This window comes from Podarcis raffonei, chromosome 10 (assembly GCF_027172205.1).
Source record: "Podarcis raffonei isolate rPodRaf1 chromosome 10, rPodRaf1.pri, whole genome shotgun sequence".
In the NCBI taxonomy this organism is placed as follows: Eukaryota; Metazoa; Chordata; class Lepidosauria; order Squamata; family Lacertidae; genus Podarcis; species Podarcis raffonei.
Genome location: NC_070611.1, coordinates 74,745,535 through 74,760,485, shown reverse-complemented (window position 1 = coordinate 74,760,485; position 14,951 = coordinate 74,745,535). Strand labels below are relative to the sequence as shown.

At 46.5% G+C, this 14,951-nt stretch overlaps 1 protein-coding gene and 1 pseudogene across 1 annotated transcript in view; both read right to left on the bottom strand.

Moving 5' to 3' along the window:
- The window catches only part of LOC128422020 (zinc finger protein 208-like), a 28,334-nt pseudogene extending 14,851 nt beyond the window's left edge, over positions 1-13,483 (bottom strand).
- Positions 1-14,951, bottom strand: part of LOC128421964 (oocyte zinc finger protein XlCOF6-like) — a 121,370-nt gene that overhangs the window by 50,582 nt on the left and 55,837 nt on the right. The gene's annotated exons all lie outside the window — the stretch shown is intronic.

Genomic DNA, 14,951 nt, shown 5'->3' with positions numbered 1-14,951 from the left:
AGCCACAGGCCAGCCATAAATTAATCTAGTAATCGTGACTCAACTCACGGAAAATGAGAAAAAATTGGTAACAAAACCAAAAGATGAACAAATTAAACAGACTATTAAAATGTTACAAACTCAGTTCTCCATGTTGGTGAACCAAGAAGTGGAATGGAAATTAAAACAAATGAAACAGAAGTATTTTGAATCAGCCAACAAAACTGGGAAGCTACTGGCATGGCAAATAAGAAAATGTCAAAGTCAAAATATGATTAATAAAATTAGGATAGGAGAACAATTGACGGAAGACCCAAAAGAAATAAGAAGAGCCTTCCAAGGATTCTATAAGGAACTTTACAGGAAAGAAAAGGAAGACATAAATAAAATAGAGAGATACTTGGAAACACATAAAGGAAAACAGATTCCACCAGAAGAAAGAGAACAACTAAACGCCACAATAACAAAACAGGAAATCCAAAGGTCAATAAAGAGGATGAAACAAGGTAAAGCCCCAGGACCGGATGGGCTTACCTCAAAGTATTACAAAACACTGATACCGGTTCTCTGTGAAGTAATCAACTCTATTCTACAAGGAGGAAAAAATACCAAATTCCTGGAAGGAGGCATATATAATGTTGATCCCCAAACAAGACACAGATCATTTGAGCGTTAAAAATTTTAGACCAATATCACTGTTAAACAATGATTACAAACTATTTGCGGACATTATGGCAAACAGATTGAAAATAATATTAAATGAGCTAATTCATAAAGACCAAGGAGGTTTTTTACCAGGCAGGCAATTAAAAGATAATGTAAGACATATTATTAATACATTGGAATAATTAGAGGTAAGAAATGATAAACCAGCTGCACTAATGTTTATCGATGCTGAAAAAGCATTTGATAATATATCTTGGTTATTTGTGAAGAAAAGTATGGAGATGATGGGGGTTGGTGGCTCCTTCCTGAGAGGAATTGAAGCAATTTACTCAGAAAAGAGAGCGAAACTAATAGTGAATAATGCCTTGACAGAATCATTTGACATCACAAAGGGTACCAGACAAGGGTGCCCACTGTCCCCGCTATTGCTTATTATGGTTCTAGAGGTATTAGCAAATTATCTGAGAGAAACATCAGAGATAAATGGAGTTAAAATAGGTGTTAAAGAATTAAAACTTAAGGCCTATGCAGACGATTTAGCATTAACCTTAGATGAACCTCAGGAAAGTGTTAAAAAAGCATTGGAAGAAATGGGAAAATTTGGACAATTGGCAGGATTTAAATTCAACAAGACAAAGATGGAAATGCTGGTCAAAAATATGGAAAAGAATGAGGTAGAAAGGTTGGAACAAGAAAGTGAAATTAAGGTGATTAAAAAAGTAAAATACTTGGGAATCTGGAAGACGGCAAAGAATATAAACTTATTCAATGATAACTATCAACCAGTGTGGAAAGAGATTAAAAGAGATTTGGAAGTATGGGATAGATTAAAATTGTCCATAAGTGGAAGAATATCAGCGATCAAAATGAATACATTACCAAAGATGCTATTTTTATTTCAAACGATTCTGATAATCAGAGGCTTAGGACAATTTAGAGAATGGCAAAAGGTTCTCTGGCACTTCATATGGCAAGGGAGAAAACCGGGAATTAAATTTAAAATACTGACGGACAGAAAGGAAAGAGGGGGGTTCTCGGTACCTGATTTGAAACTTTATTACGAAGTGGCCTGTCTGTGTTGGATAAAGGATTGGATAACCCTGGAAAACTCAGACCTGTTAGATCTGGAGGAATATAATAACAGATATGGGTGGCACTCCTACCTCTGGTATGGTAAAGTGAAAGTGCACAGAGGTTTCACAAACCATGTGATAAGGAGTGCCCTATATGAGGTCTGGGACAGAAATAAGAATCTGCTAGAAAGGAAAACACCGTGGTGGCTCTCACCAGTTGAAATGTTAACAGTAAAAAAATGGAATATGGAAGGGAGATGGGCTACATATGAGGAGATTTTGATGAAATCTGAGAAAGGATGGAAATTGAAGCCCTATAACTGTATTGAGGAGAAATTGACAGGATGGTTGCAATACCATCAAGTTAATGATGTTTTTAAGGATGATAAAAAATTAGGATTTGAAGATAAGAAATCGAAATTCCAAATTGACATTATAGAAAGCAAGACCAAACTACTCTCGAAAATGTATAATTTCTTATTAGAATGGAATACAAAAGATGAATTGATAAAAGAGGCTATGACAAAATGGGCAATAGACTTTGGGCATAATATAGAATATGATGCATGGCTTAAACTTTGGAATAAGAATTTAAAATTTACTGCATGCTCTACTTTAAAAGAGAACGTAATGAAAATGGTTTATCGCTGGTATCTTACTTCCACCAAACTAGCAAAAATGTACAGGACGAGTAGCAAAATCTGTTGGAAATGTAAAGAAAAGGATGGTGATTTTTACCACATGTGGTGAGCATGTGATCAAATGAAAGAGTTTTGGGAATTGATCTATAATGAATTAAAAAAGATGTTTAAATATACTTTCCTCAAAAAGCCCGAAGAACTACTGCTAGGTTTGATAGGAGAGGATATTAAGAAGATGGACCAAAGACTATATATGTATGCTACGACAGCAGCCAGAGTTCTGATAGACCAAAAGTGGAAAACACAGGAGATACCGACTGTAAAGGAGTGGCAGACAAAGTTGGTCGAGGACGCGGAACTAGCAAAACTGACACACAGGATTCGCAGTCAGGGGGAATCATGGAATCATAGAGTTGGAATAGACCACAAGGGCCATCGAGTCCAACCCCCTGCCAAGCAGGAAACACCATGAGAGCACTCCTGACATATGGTTGTCAAGCCTCTCTGCTTAAAGACCTCCAAAGAAGGAGACTCCACCACACTCCTTGGCAGCAAATTCCACTGTCAAACAGCTCTTACTGTCAGGAAGTTCTTCCTAATGTTCAGGTGGAATCTTCTTTCTTGTAGTTTGGATCCATTGCTCCGTGTCCGCTTCTCTGGAGCAGCAGAAAACAACCTTTCTCCCTCCTCTATTTGACATCCTTTTATATATTTGAACATGGCTATCATATCACCCCTTAACCTCCTCTTCTCCAGGCTAAACATGCCCAGCTCCCTTAGCCGTTCCTCATAAGGCATCATTTCCAGGCCTTTGACCATTTTGGTTGCCCTCCTCTGGACACGTTCCAGTTTGTCAGTGTCCTTCTTGAACTGTGGTGCCCAGAACTGGACACAGTACTCCAGGTGAGGTCTGACCAGAGCAGAATACAGTGGCACTATTACTTCCCTTGATCTAGATGCTATACTCCTATTGATGCAGCCCAGAATTGCATTGGCTTTTTTAGCTGCCGCGTCACACTGTTGGCTCATGTCAAGTTTGTGGTCAACCAAGACTCCTAGATCCTTTTCACATGTACTGCTCTCAAGCCAGGTGTCACCCATCTTGTATTTGTGCCTCTCATTTTTTTTTGCACAAGTGCAAAAAAAGGAAACAAAGTACCAAAAAGAATGGAGTAAATTTATGGTCTATGTAAGTGAGAACTGTAGAAATCTGAAGACGTTAGCAGGACTGAAATAAATCTTTTGTCATGGTTTAGTCTTTTACTAATGAATCTGTGAATTAAAGATTGGAATAAGAAAACCTGCGGAAGGGAAGGAGGGAAGTCAATGGTTCTATGGAGCATAAAGTAAGATGGATGTAAAAAGATTTCATATATTTGTTTGTTGGTGTTGGTGTATTTAAAATGAAAACTTAATAAAAAGCATATTGAAAAAAAGAAGAAGACCCTGGGATGGCCAGAAGCAGCACATGCGGACGTGGGTCTAGGAATGGAGAAGATTGTGGGCGGGATTCTCTGAAACACCCAGCAACCCAGATTCTCATCCTTTGCTGTCTCTTTTGCTTACGGTCTTCACTCCCAGCCTTCCTGGCAAGAGGTAGCGAGGAGGGGGAGGGGAGAACGGGAGACTTGGGGTTCTGCAATTAGAGAGGCAATTAACTGCAAGGGGAGAACGCCAATCAAAGCTCTCATTCCCTGTTGGGGAACCTAAGATCTAAAACTTTTCCTTTTCCCCAAGGAAGACGCCCCAAGGCTGGTCCAATGGCCAGTTTGGATAGCAAGGGACTTGGGCTCGGTTTCCAATTTCTCTTTTTCTCGTAAATGCAGCTGCACCGGCAGCACCAAGATCCGGGAGGAAGTGACTGGTGCGCGTCAGAGCGCAAGGGCGTTTACAGTTCTTTTCCATTCTCTCTGGAGCAGCCGGATTTGGCACTGGGCTGCCAGGCGTCCAATGGAAAGGGAATCTTTTCCATAGCATGTAAGAGGCAGAAAAGGTTGCTGGGACCCCATGGTAAGTAAAGGGAGGGAGAATGACTTTGTAGAGTCCTTCGTAGAGAAGACGAACGACTGTCAAGTCAGGAAAGACCTGGGAAAAGGCTGGCGGGTTTTTGTTTTGGCTTTGGTTGAAAAATGGGATCCCCACATTCTAAGAGTTCTAACCGCCAGACTCAGAGGCATGTGCTGGTCGCAGCAGGAGGGGGGGTCTCCCTGGATGCTTCAGCAGTCGGCCTCCTCTGGGTCTCCTGGCCCCCTCCTCTCCTCCCTCTGAGCATGAACTGCTCTCTGCCCCAGACTCTTCCTGCTCACCAAACCCTGTTTCCTCTATATACTATCTTCCCCAAACCCCAGAACAAGCAGGAGCTCTGGGGTTGCCCCATGGGGTTCATGAGTGAAGATGACCCCCCCAGGAGATTTCCCTGGTCCCTGCCACCCCTCCTTCCCCCTCTTGAAATTAGGCTTGGAGGGAAATCTCCCATTCAATTTCAGTATTTCAAGTTTTCTTCAGAACGTGCAGGGCAGGAGGCAGCGATGAAGTTCTGGTGAAGAAGCAGTGCTTGGAGATCATGTGGTGGGGTGTGTGTGACAGAATTTGGTGCATAAACCAAAGGTACATTAATCTAAAATTATACTCACTATTCTGAGATGTTGCCTTCATTATTTCATTATTATACAGTTTTACATATAAACACCAGAAGTTTGCATATACCTCATGCTTTTAGGAATGATTTCCTGCTGAATTCATCGCTCAGGGTGGACTCTGAGAGGAAGACGTCCCACACTCCATACGTCTAAATGGCTTCTCCCATGTGAGAGTCCCTGGATGTACCTTAAATAAAGGTAAAGGTAAAGGGACCCCTGACCATTAGGTCCAGTCGTGACCAACTCTGGGGTTGCGACACTCATCTCGCTTTATTGGCCGAGGGAGCCGGCGTACAGCTTCTGGGTCATGTGGCCAGCATGACTGAGCCACTTCTGGTGAACCAGAGCAGCGCACGGAAACGCCGTTTACCTTCCCGCCGGAGCAGTACCTACTTATCTACTTGCACTTTGACGTGCTTTTGAACTGCTAGGTTGGCAGGAGCAGGGACCGAGCAACGGGAGCTCACCCCATCACGGGGATTCGAACCGCCGACCTTCTGATCGGCATGTCCTAGGTTCTGTGGTTTAACCCACAGCGCCACTCGAATCCCTGTTCCTTAACTACTCCGTAATAAATAAAGCACGTTTTGCAGTCTTTTCACTTAAACTGCTTCTCTGAGTTTGTTGATGGTTTGAAGGGTTTCAACTCTTAAAGTTCTTCCTGTCCATGAGTCTGTTGATTTTGACTCTGACAGAAGCTCTAAGGTTTCTAAGGTTTCCACTCTGATTGAAGCTCTTTCCACACTCCATGCATTTAAATGGTTTCTCCCCTGTGTGAGTCCATTGATGTATCCTTAGGTTTCCATTATCACTAAAGCTTTTTCCACAATCAATGCATTTATATGGTTTCTCCCCTGTGTGAGTCCGTTGATGTGATCTAAAGCTTGCATCGTAACTGAAGCTCTTTCCACACTCCATACATTCCTCCAGCAGGAGCGACTGTGGGGCTTCCTCGCCCTCTTCCATTCAGCTCCGCCATTCCCAAAGGGCAATTCTTCTTCAGCCATTGTGGGAGCAGACCGGCTGGAAGCTGAAGCGGCTTCCCTTTGAGTAGGCTTTGCTTTGCTTTCTGCTGACCTCAGTCTCTTGGATTGTGGCCAGGTTTCCTCTTCCATTTCCCTCAATGCTGAGCAGTGTTGGATGTGGGGGGAAGCAAAATTCACCCCATAACTTTTCCGCAGGGTTCCCTCTGCAGCACAAAAGGATGGGAGGAGGGAGGAACACGTAGTAATAAATGGAGACTCCAATAAATGGAGAGAAGAAGAAAGTGGAGTCCCCTATAGATCAGTATTGGGACCCGTGGCTTTTCAACAGATAGGAGTGAGCAGGGAGGGGGCAAAGTTTGCTGGTGGCAGTAAATTGTCCAGGATTGTTCAAACAAAGAGAGATTGCAAGGAGCTCCAAAAAGAGCTCTCCAAACGGTGTGATTGGACAGAAAATACAGCTCATTGTCAAGAAAATTAAAGTGATGCATGTTGGGGGGCAGGGAAACACGATCTTAATATCATGTGCAGGATCATGGGGTCTGAACTGGGTTTCTCTGTGTGCTCTAGGAGACCAGGGGAGAGGGGAGCTGGTCGCAGACGGAGGGGGAGTCTCCCTGGATGCTTCAGTAGCCGGGCTCTTCTGGGTCTCCTAGCCCCTCTTCTCCTCCCTCTGAGCCTGAACTGCTCTCTGTCCCAGCCTCTTCCTGCTCACCAAACCCTGTTTCCTCCTCAGCTTGCAACACCTCCCCTCCCGTTCTGCTCCATTTTCTCCCTCTATCTGCTGATCGCCATCCCACCACCAGTCCCCAGGATCTGAGCCTTCTTCCTTGTGGGTCCCCCAGACTGGTGTCTCCCCCGCCCCTGAACCCAGCCAGTCCATGACAGCAAAAGCAGCAGCAACAGTAAAATCAGTAGGATAGTAATAAGGACTGTGGTCCTCTGGCAGGAAGACTCCCTAGCAGCATGATTGACTAATAACCTCTGGTATTATGGAAAAATATTATCCTCCCCAAACCCTAGAATAAGCAGTAGCTCTGGGGTTCCCCTATGTGGTTCATGAGTGAAGATGGGCCCTCCAGGAGACTTTCCTGGTACCTGCAACCCATCCTTCCCCATCTTGCAGTTAGGCTTCGGGGGGGGGAGGAATCTCTCATTAAATTTTAAGTTTTCTTCAGAACGTGCAGGGGGCAGGGATGAAGTTCTGTTGAATAAGTAATGTTTGGAGATCATGCAGTGGTGGGGGTGACAGAGTTTGGTGTAAAAACCACTCTGACACACAAATACCCATCTTGAATGCTTGAGTACAGTAACTCCAGAGCCTTAGCCAAGCATCGGTGGGGTAGGGGCCACATGTAGAGCAAGTCCCACACTGATGTCAAAAACACACACAGAAGCAGCGGGACGTCTATAGTAATAGTTTACTGAGATTTCAAAGCATACGGTTCTCACTGGGTCCCCAGTGAGGCACAAAACTTAGCTCCTGAGAGCAGATCCAGTTTCAGCAGTAAAAAAATACAGCACACAGGATATCTAAGCCAGGCACACACACCGGCAGAAGGGAGCAAGCGAGTAAAGAGGCTGGAAGGACACAGGGCAATGGAGGTGTGTTTTTCACTTCCCGTCGTTTTGGAAGGAGGTCAGCAACTCGGCATCTGCAGGGGCTTCATGAAGAAAAGCTTTCTGCCGCTGCTTGCAGGCACATCCCAGAAACACACACTGCGATTCACAGTGTATTGCCCTATCAGTTGTTCTTCAAAGGTTATCGAGATGTGGTCTAGAAACCAGAATTGGACCAGATATCAATATAGAGCCCAGCCCTAATCCTCACTCACCACCAGCAAACCAGATTCATCCTCTCTATCAAAAGGTACTTTACCTCTTAGATTATACTCACATTGTTAGACATTGCCTTCAATATTTCATTGCTGTTCAGTTTTACATATAAACACAAGAACATCAAATACACATCGCGTGTTTAAGACTGATTTCCTGCTGAGTTCATTGCTGTGAAGAAAGAGTGGACACTGAAAGGAAAACGTCCCACTCTCCATACATCTAAATGGGTTCTTCCATGGGAAAGTCCCTGGATGTTCCTTAAACACTCCATTGTAAATAAAGCACTTTTTGCAATCTTTTCATTTAAACTGCTTCTCAAACTCCAGAATAAGCAGGTTGCCCCATGGGGTTCATGAGTGAAGATGGGCCCACCAGGAGACTTCCCTGGTACCTGCAGCCCCACATTCCCCGTCTTGAACTTAGGCTTTGGGGGGAAATCTCCCATTGAATTTCAGTATTTCAAGATGAGGTTCTGTTGAAGAAGAAGTGTTTGGAGATCATGTAGTGGTAGGGGTGACAGAGTTTGGTGCAAAAACCATCTTGTGTGCTTGAGTAGAGCAACTCCAGGGCATGAGCTAAGTAGCAGCAGGGGAGGGGCCACGTGTAGAGCAAGTGCCACACTGAGGTCAAAAAGACACACACAGGCAGCAGGACTTCTTCAGTAATAGTTTACTGAGCTTTCAAAGGCTACAGTTATGACTGGGACCACAGTGAGGCACAAAACTTAGCTCCTGAGAACAAATCATTCATATGGTTTCTCCCCTGTGTGAGTCAGTTGATGCACGCTGAGGTGTCGACTCTGACTGAATTTCCTTCCGCACTCCATGCAATTAAATGGTTTCTCCCCTGTGTGAGTCCGTTGATGTATATTGAAGTTTCCACTATTACTGAAGCTCTTTCCACAATGCATACATTTATATGGTTTCTCCCCTGTGTGAGTCCGTTGATGTGTTCTAAGGGTTCCATTATCACTAAAGCTCGTTCCACACTCTATACATTCATATGGTTTCTCCCCCGTGTGTGTCCGTTGATGTATTCTAAGGCTTCCTTTGAAACTGAAGCTCTTTCCGCACTCCATACATTCATATGGTTTCTCCCCTGTGTGAGTCCGTTGATGTTTATTGAAGTTTCCACTATTACTGAAGCTCTTTCCACAATGCATACATTTATATGGTTTCTCCCCTGTGTGAGTCCGTTGATGTCTTCTAAGGGTTCCATTATCACTAAAGCTCTTTCCACACTCCATACATTTACATGGTTTCTCCCCTGTGTGAGTCTGTTGATGTCTTCTAAGGTTGCGGTTATCACGAAAGCTCTTTCCGCACGCCATACATTCATATGGTTTCTCCCCTGTATGAGTCCGTTGATGTGTTCTAAGGGTTCCATTATAACAAAAGCTCTTTCCGCACTCCATACATTCATATGGTTTCTCCCCCGTGTGAGTCCGTTGATGTCTTCTAAGGCTTCCATTGAAACTGAAGCTCTTTCCGCACTCCATACATTCATATGGTTTCTCCCCTGTGTGAGTCCGTTGATGTGTTCTAAGGGTTCCATTATCACTAAAGCTCTTTCCGCACTCCATGCATTTAAAAGGTTTTTCACCCGTGTGAGTCAGTTGATGCATATTTAGGTGTCCACTCTGACTGAATTTTCTTCCGCACTCTATACATTTAAATGGTTTCTCCCCTGTGTGAGTCCGTTGATGTCTTCTATGGGTTCCATTATCACTAAAGCTCTTTCCACACTCCATACATTCACATGGTTTCTCCTCTGTGTGAGTCCGTTGATGTGATCTAAGGCCTGCATGGTAACTGAAGCTCTTCCCACACTCCATACATTCATATGGTTTCTCCCCTGTGTGAGTCCGTTGATGTGATCTAAGGCCTGCATGGTAACTGAAGCTCTTCCCACACTCCATACATTCATATGGTTTCTCCCCTGTGTGAGTCCGTTGATGTGATCTAAGGCCTGCATCGTAACTGAAGCTCTTCCCACACTCCATACATTCATATGGTTTCTCCCCTGTGTGAGTCCGTTGATGTGATCTAAGGCCTGCATCGTAACTGAAGCTCTTCCCACACTCCATACATTTAAATGGTTTCTCCCCTGTGTGAGTCCATTGATGTGTTCTAAGGGTTCCATTATCACTAAAGCTCTTTCCACACTCTATACATTTAAATGGTTTCTCCCCTATGTGAGTCCGTTGATGTCTTCTAAGGGTTCCATTCTGACTAAAGCTCTTTCCACACTCCATACATTCATATGGTTTCTCCTCTGTGTGAGTCCGTTGATGTCTTCTAAGGGTTCCATTATCACTAAAGCTCTTTCCACACTCTATACATTTAAATGGTTTCTCCCCTGTGTGAGTCCGTTGATGTGATCTAAGGCCTGCATCGTAACTGAAGCTCTTCCCACACTCCATACATTCATATGGTTTCTCCCCTGTGTGAGTCCGTTGATGTGATCTAAGGCCTGCATCGTAACTGAAGCTCTTCCCACACTCCATACATTCATATGGTTTCTCCCCTGTGTGAGTCCGTTGATGTGATCTAAGGCCTGCATCGTAACTGAAGCTCTTCCCACACTCCTTACATTCATATGGTTTCTCCCCTGTGTGAGTCCGTTGATGTCGTCTAAGGGTTCTATTATCACGAAAGCTCTTTCTGCACTCCATACATTCATATGGTTTCTCCCCTGTGTGAGTACGTTGATGTCTTCTCAGGTGTCCACTCTGAATGAAGCTCTTTCCACACTCCATGCATTTAAATGGTTTTTCCCCTGTGTGAGTCCGTTGATGTATATTGAGGTTTCCACTCTGACTGAAGATCTTCCCACACTCCTTGCATTTGAATCCTTTCTTGCCCATGTGAGTCGGCTGATGTGTTCTATCAGTGAAAGTCTTTTCACACTCTATACCTTTAAATGGTTCGCCACTTTTGGGGTTTGTTGATGTGAGCTATGTGTGTTCATTCAATGAAGCATGTTCCAGATTTCACACATTTTAATGTCTATATCTAGTGAAACCAAAGGTGCCCTTTCCCCTGGAAGTCTGTCTCTCTTCTCCATAACCCTCCTCAGCGTTGGAGGAAAGGAAATCCTGTTTGGGTTTCAAGGAAGAGAACAAAGGAAAAGAGAGCATATCAGATGCCATTAGCACCACCTCATATTTCAACATGTCCTATATTTCCCCTGCACCCTACCCAGGTTCCAAATTTTTAGGAAATGAAGATGCAATGATGTCAAATGATAGTAATGCATCAGCAACCTTTCATTATCCTCAATCATCATTAATAAAGCAGCATGATCTTGGAAAACAGCCTTTTCCCATCAATTGTTTTCTCACAGGAAATGCAGCTACTCTCTCTCCATGAAAAGGCCCTCTCTGTCTCTGGTTCATCTTTCCTTTGGACATATCATCATCCGCATCATAGTCCTCCATCCACTCCTGTTTCCACCTCTAGATCTTCATGAATCACCTGCACAGTCCCAATGGCCTCAGGAAGTCCATGTGGACCATTATATGAGACCCAGGTCTACATCTTTTCCAGGGACTGTGGTCTGGGTCAGTCGGAGAACTAGTGACAAGGCTTGGTGCTTGGGGTCAGCTGAATGGGTGCTCAGGGAAGCTCCTGTTCTGGGAGATGGACCTCCGTCTACATGCCTCACATTGCATGGAGAGAGCAGGAGAAGCAGAAAGAAAGCAGCTGGCAAATGGGAAACACCCCCCCCCATTGTTCCTTATAATAATGATGTGCTGCCTGATCTCTTGCACCGTCTTCTGACACAGGACTATCCTAATCTGGCACTGAAAAGCTGGATATTAAAAGCAAATGGATAACTCTACTTAGTGGAAACTTCATCCTTGAATATGTAGTACTGATTCATTAACAACCTGAAGTTGTGTTATTTCTTGAGATATGAATTTATTCCTGATCTGAGCGCTTTTTCCTACTCTCCTAACTATATGTCAGTCTAGGAGATCGTTATGAAGGAGAAATTTCTGCAACCTAGAGCCCTAAACAGCCTCGGCCCTGTAGACCTGAAGGAGTGTCTCCACCTCCATCCTTCACTCTGAACACTGAGGTTCTCCTCTGAGGGTCTTCTGCTGGTTCCCTCCCTTCAGAGGTCAAGGAAATGAACAACTACCTGACATTTAGAAGACAGTTGAAGGGAGACCTGTATTAGGAGGTTTATAATGTTTGATGTTTTACTGTCTTTTATGTGTACTGGAAACCCAACCAGATGGGCAGGGTATAAATACTACAATCAGTTGTATTATCTTGTGATTTTTTTGTAGTTATTTTGGAATTCGTAGTGCAATATCAGGTCATGAAATGTTTTGGGTGGAGAAAATCACAGGGTTGCCGTAAACAATAATCCCACCCACACACCCTCATTCACATACAGTCTGTAAATTTGGGAAGGTCACACAGCTCACCTGTGCTAATACTGCCAGTCTTTGGCCTCCATAGGCACACCCTGTCTGTAGAGCCTCCAGCCACAAGCACTGTCTATCATGAAAATGGGTCCTTTGACTGGGAAGTATCTCAGCTTGTCAGTCACTCTGACATTGCCTACAAAAAGTAAGAGGAACAGAAATGCCTTTGAGGCGCACCTTCTATAGCAATTCTGAGATCAATTAAATAGGTTCTGCACCCCTGTTTCTGATGACAAGTGTACATTTTCCTCATCCTCAATAAACCATGCAGTGGAAAAGACACTTGAAGATAAAAGCCTGAGAGAGAGGAAAAGGTTTCTGGCTGCTTCCTGGGGGGGATTGCGGAAACAAAGAGCCGCTTCTGAGAAGGCCCCTCCTCTCCCCTCTTCCTCTTCCTCTTCCCTCTCCTCTCCAGGACGAACAATGGTTGGACTGGGCAGATTCGCTGTGTCTGGACAGGGCAGGAGCTTATGGGGTGGGAAGAGGATGGAGCTTGCAGGAAGGAAGGGGTGGGGGGACAGGACCCCCCACTTTCCAGGGATCCTTTTCTGGTTGCCTTGGAGGGGGGGTCGATTATTGGGTGGGAGGGAGAAGCCAAGGCCGCCCCTCTGGAGATTCCTCGTGGGCGCACGATGGAGACGTCTCCCCAAAGACTGGTCTTCCTTCCCCGCCCCCCGCCAGTGCTTCGCTTCCTTACCCCGGGGATGCTCCCCTCCCTCCTCCTCCCGGCTCCCCCCACCCTTCGCCCCCTCCCTCTCTCCCGGAGTCTCCCCTGCACCCAGAGGCCTCCTTGGCGCGGCTCACCCCTCGCCATGCGCGACCCATCTCTCCATCCGGAGGGGCCCCACAAGACGAGATGGGGAGGGACGGGGGTCTCTATCTAGGCGTCTCTCGCGCCCGTTAACCCTTTCATGGTCTGCCTCTCTCCGCGCGGAGCGCACAGGGCCCCAGGGATGCCTGCGCGGGGGAAACGGGGCCAGGGACCCCGTGGGTGGGCGCCCCATGTCCACCCCTGTCGAGGAAAGCCCCCTTCGCAGCACACGTTCAGGGATCCAGGCCCTGCCGGGGGGGCCCACGGAAGGCGCTTTGGGGAGCTGGCGCGGAGTCCCTCTCTGGGTCCTTTTCTCCCCTCTCCCCCCCCCGCGACCCCTTTACCTCTTTGTCCTCGCTCCCGATTCTCATTTCCTTTCCTGCAACATCGATGTTTTGTTGGGGGGGTCCCCTGCCGCCCCTGCCGCCCCTCCTCCCCTTTTCGAAAGGGCGCGCCCCTAGAGCTATGGCGCTGAGCGGCAATCCGGCGTAGAAGCTCCACTTCCGGGAGAAACTGGCAGTTTGGGAGGAGGCTCACCCCTCCCTTATTCCCGGAGCAGAAGCCGGATTGGAGGAGGAGGAGGAGGAGGAGGAGGAGGATCCTGATATTTTCAAAGGAGACGCCCAGGACAGCCTTGCAGCTAGAGGGATGTCTGAATACTATTATGGTTCTTATTGGAAGAGGGCAGTTTAAAGGTGTGAGAAACTGGGGTTGTTGACAGGGGTGGGTGACGGGCTCATGTTTCTGAATGCCAAAGACTCCTCCTTTGTGACAAATCTGTGATGCATCAAAGATGGTGTGGAAAAATGTATTGTGGGAAATGGGGAGAGGTCTTAAAAATCCATGCAACCATCTTATCGGGGTTCCTACTCTTGGTGTGTTTGAACCTTGTTGCAACAAATAAAGTTCACGTCAACTGACCGCCGTTTGCTTCTTTAACTTGGCTGGATTCTCCTTCTTTTGCTGACCGGAGGGACCCCCGGGAGGGGCATCCTGACGAGCTGGGCAGCGAAGGAAATCCGCACCCGGGGATATTTTCCTTCTCAACTCCTTCCCACCTGAGCCCCACCCCCTTACCTAAAAGCCAGACACAACACAATGTGACAGGATTGTGACTCCTGCCTTCAGCAAACAAAATAGCTCCCCCTCCCCCCCCCGGAGCAAAGCAACCCCGGGATGCTGAGGTCCCCCAATCCTTGAAATGAAATGGGGAGAGGAAACCTTCCGGGAGCAGGCGGGGAGGGGGCTGCCCAGGCTCCAGAAGCTTCTTCTCGCTGGTTCCTCCCCATCGCCCTCCTGCTGCCTGCCTCCCCTCCGCTTCTACTGGTCCTTTGCAAGTGCGGGGAAGCCCTAGTCCCTCCGGCCCCCCTCAAATTCCTTCTAAGAGCCCCACATTGCACGGGGCAGGCTCACGTGCAGCGAAACAACACACAGCTGCCCTGGCCGAGTGGAGCCAGGCTGGGGCGCAACGTGGGGACCCCAGAAATGTGTCCCTGGAAGAAATGCGCCTCCCCCCTTCTCTGGGGTCAAGTGCTGCCGGTGGGCTTCCCAGAAGAGGCCCCTGCTTGGCCCCTGGGAGGACAGGGGCCCCTTGGGCCTGATCCTGCAGGGCTCACCTGATGTTCTGGTGCAAGTGAACCCTCCTTTGTCCTTCAGGGAGAACAGGGTTTCCCAAATTTGGGTCTCCAGCTGCTTTTGGACTACAGCTCCCATCACCCCTAGCTAGCAGGACCAGTGGTCAGGGATGATGGGAATTGTAGTCATGCCTTCCAGGTGGCTCTGGCAAGTGAGCCCAGCTGCATGTGACTAAGGTGGGGGGGGATTCCTTCCTGGTGTTACGGAAATTACAGGGGAGGGGGTTACCATCTGACATTATCCCCTG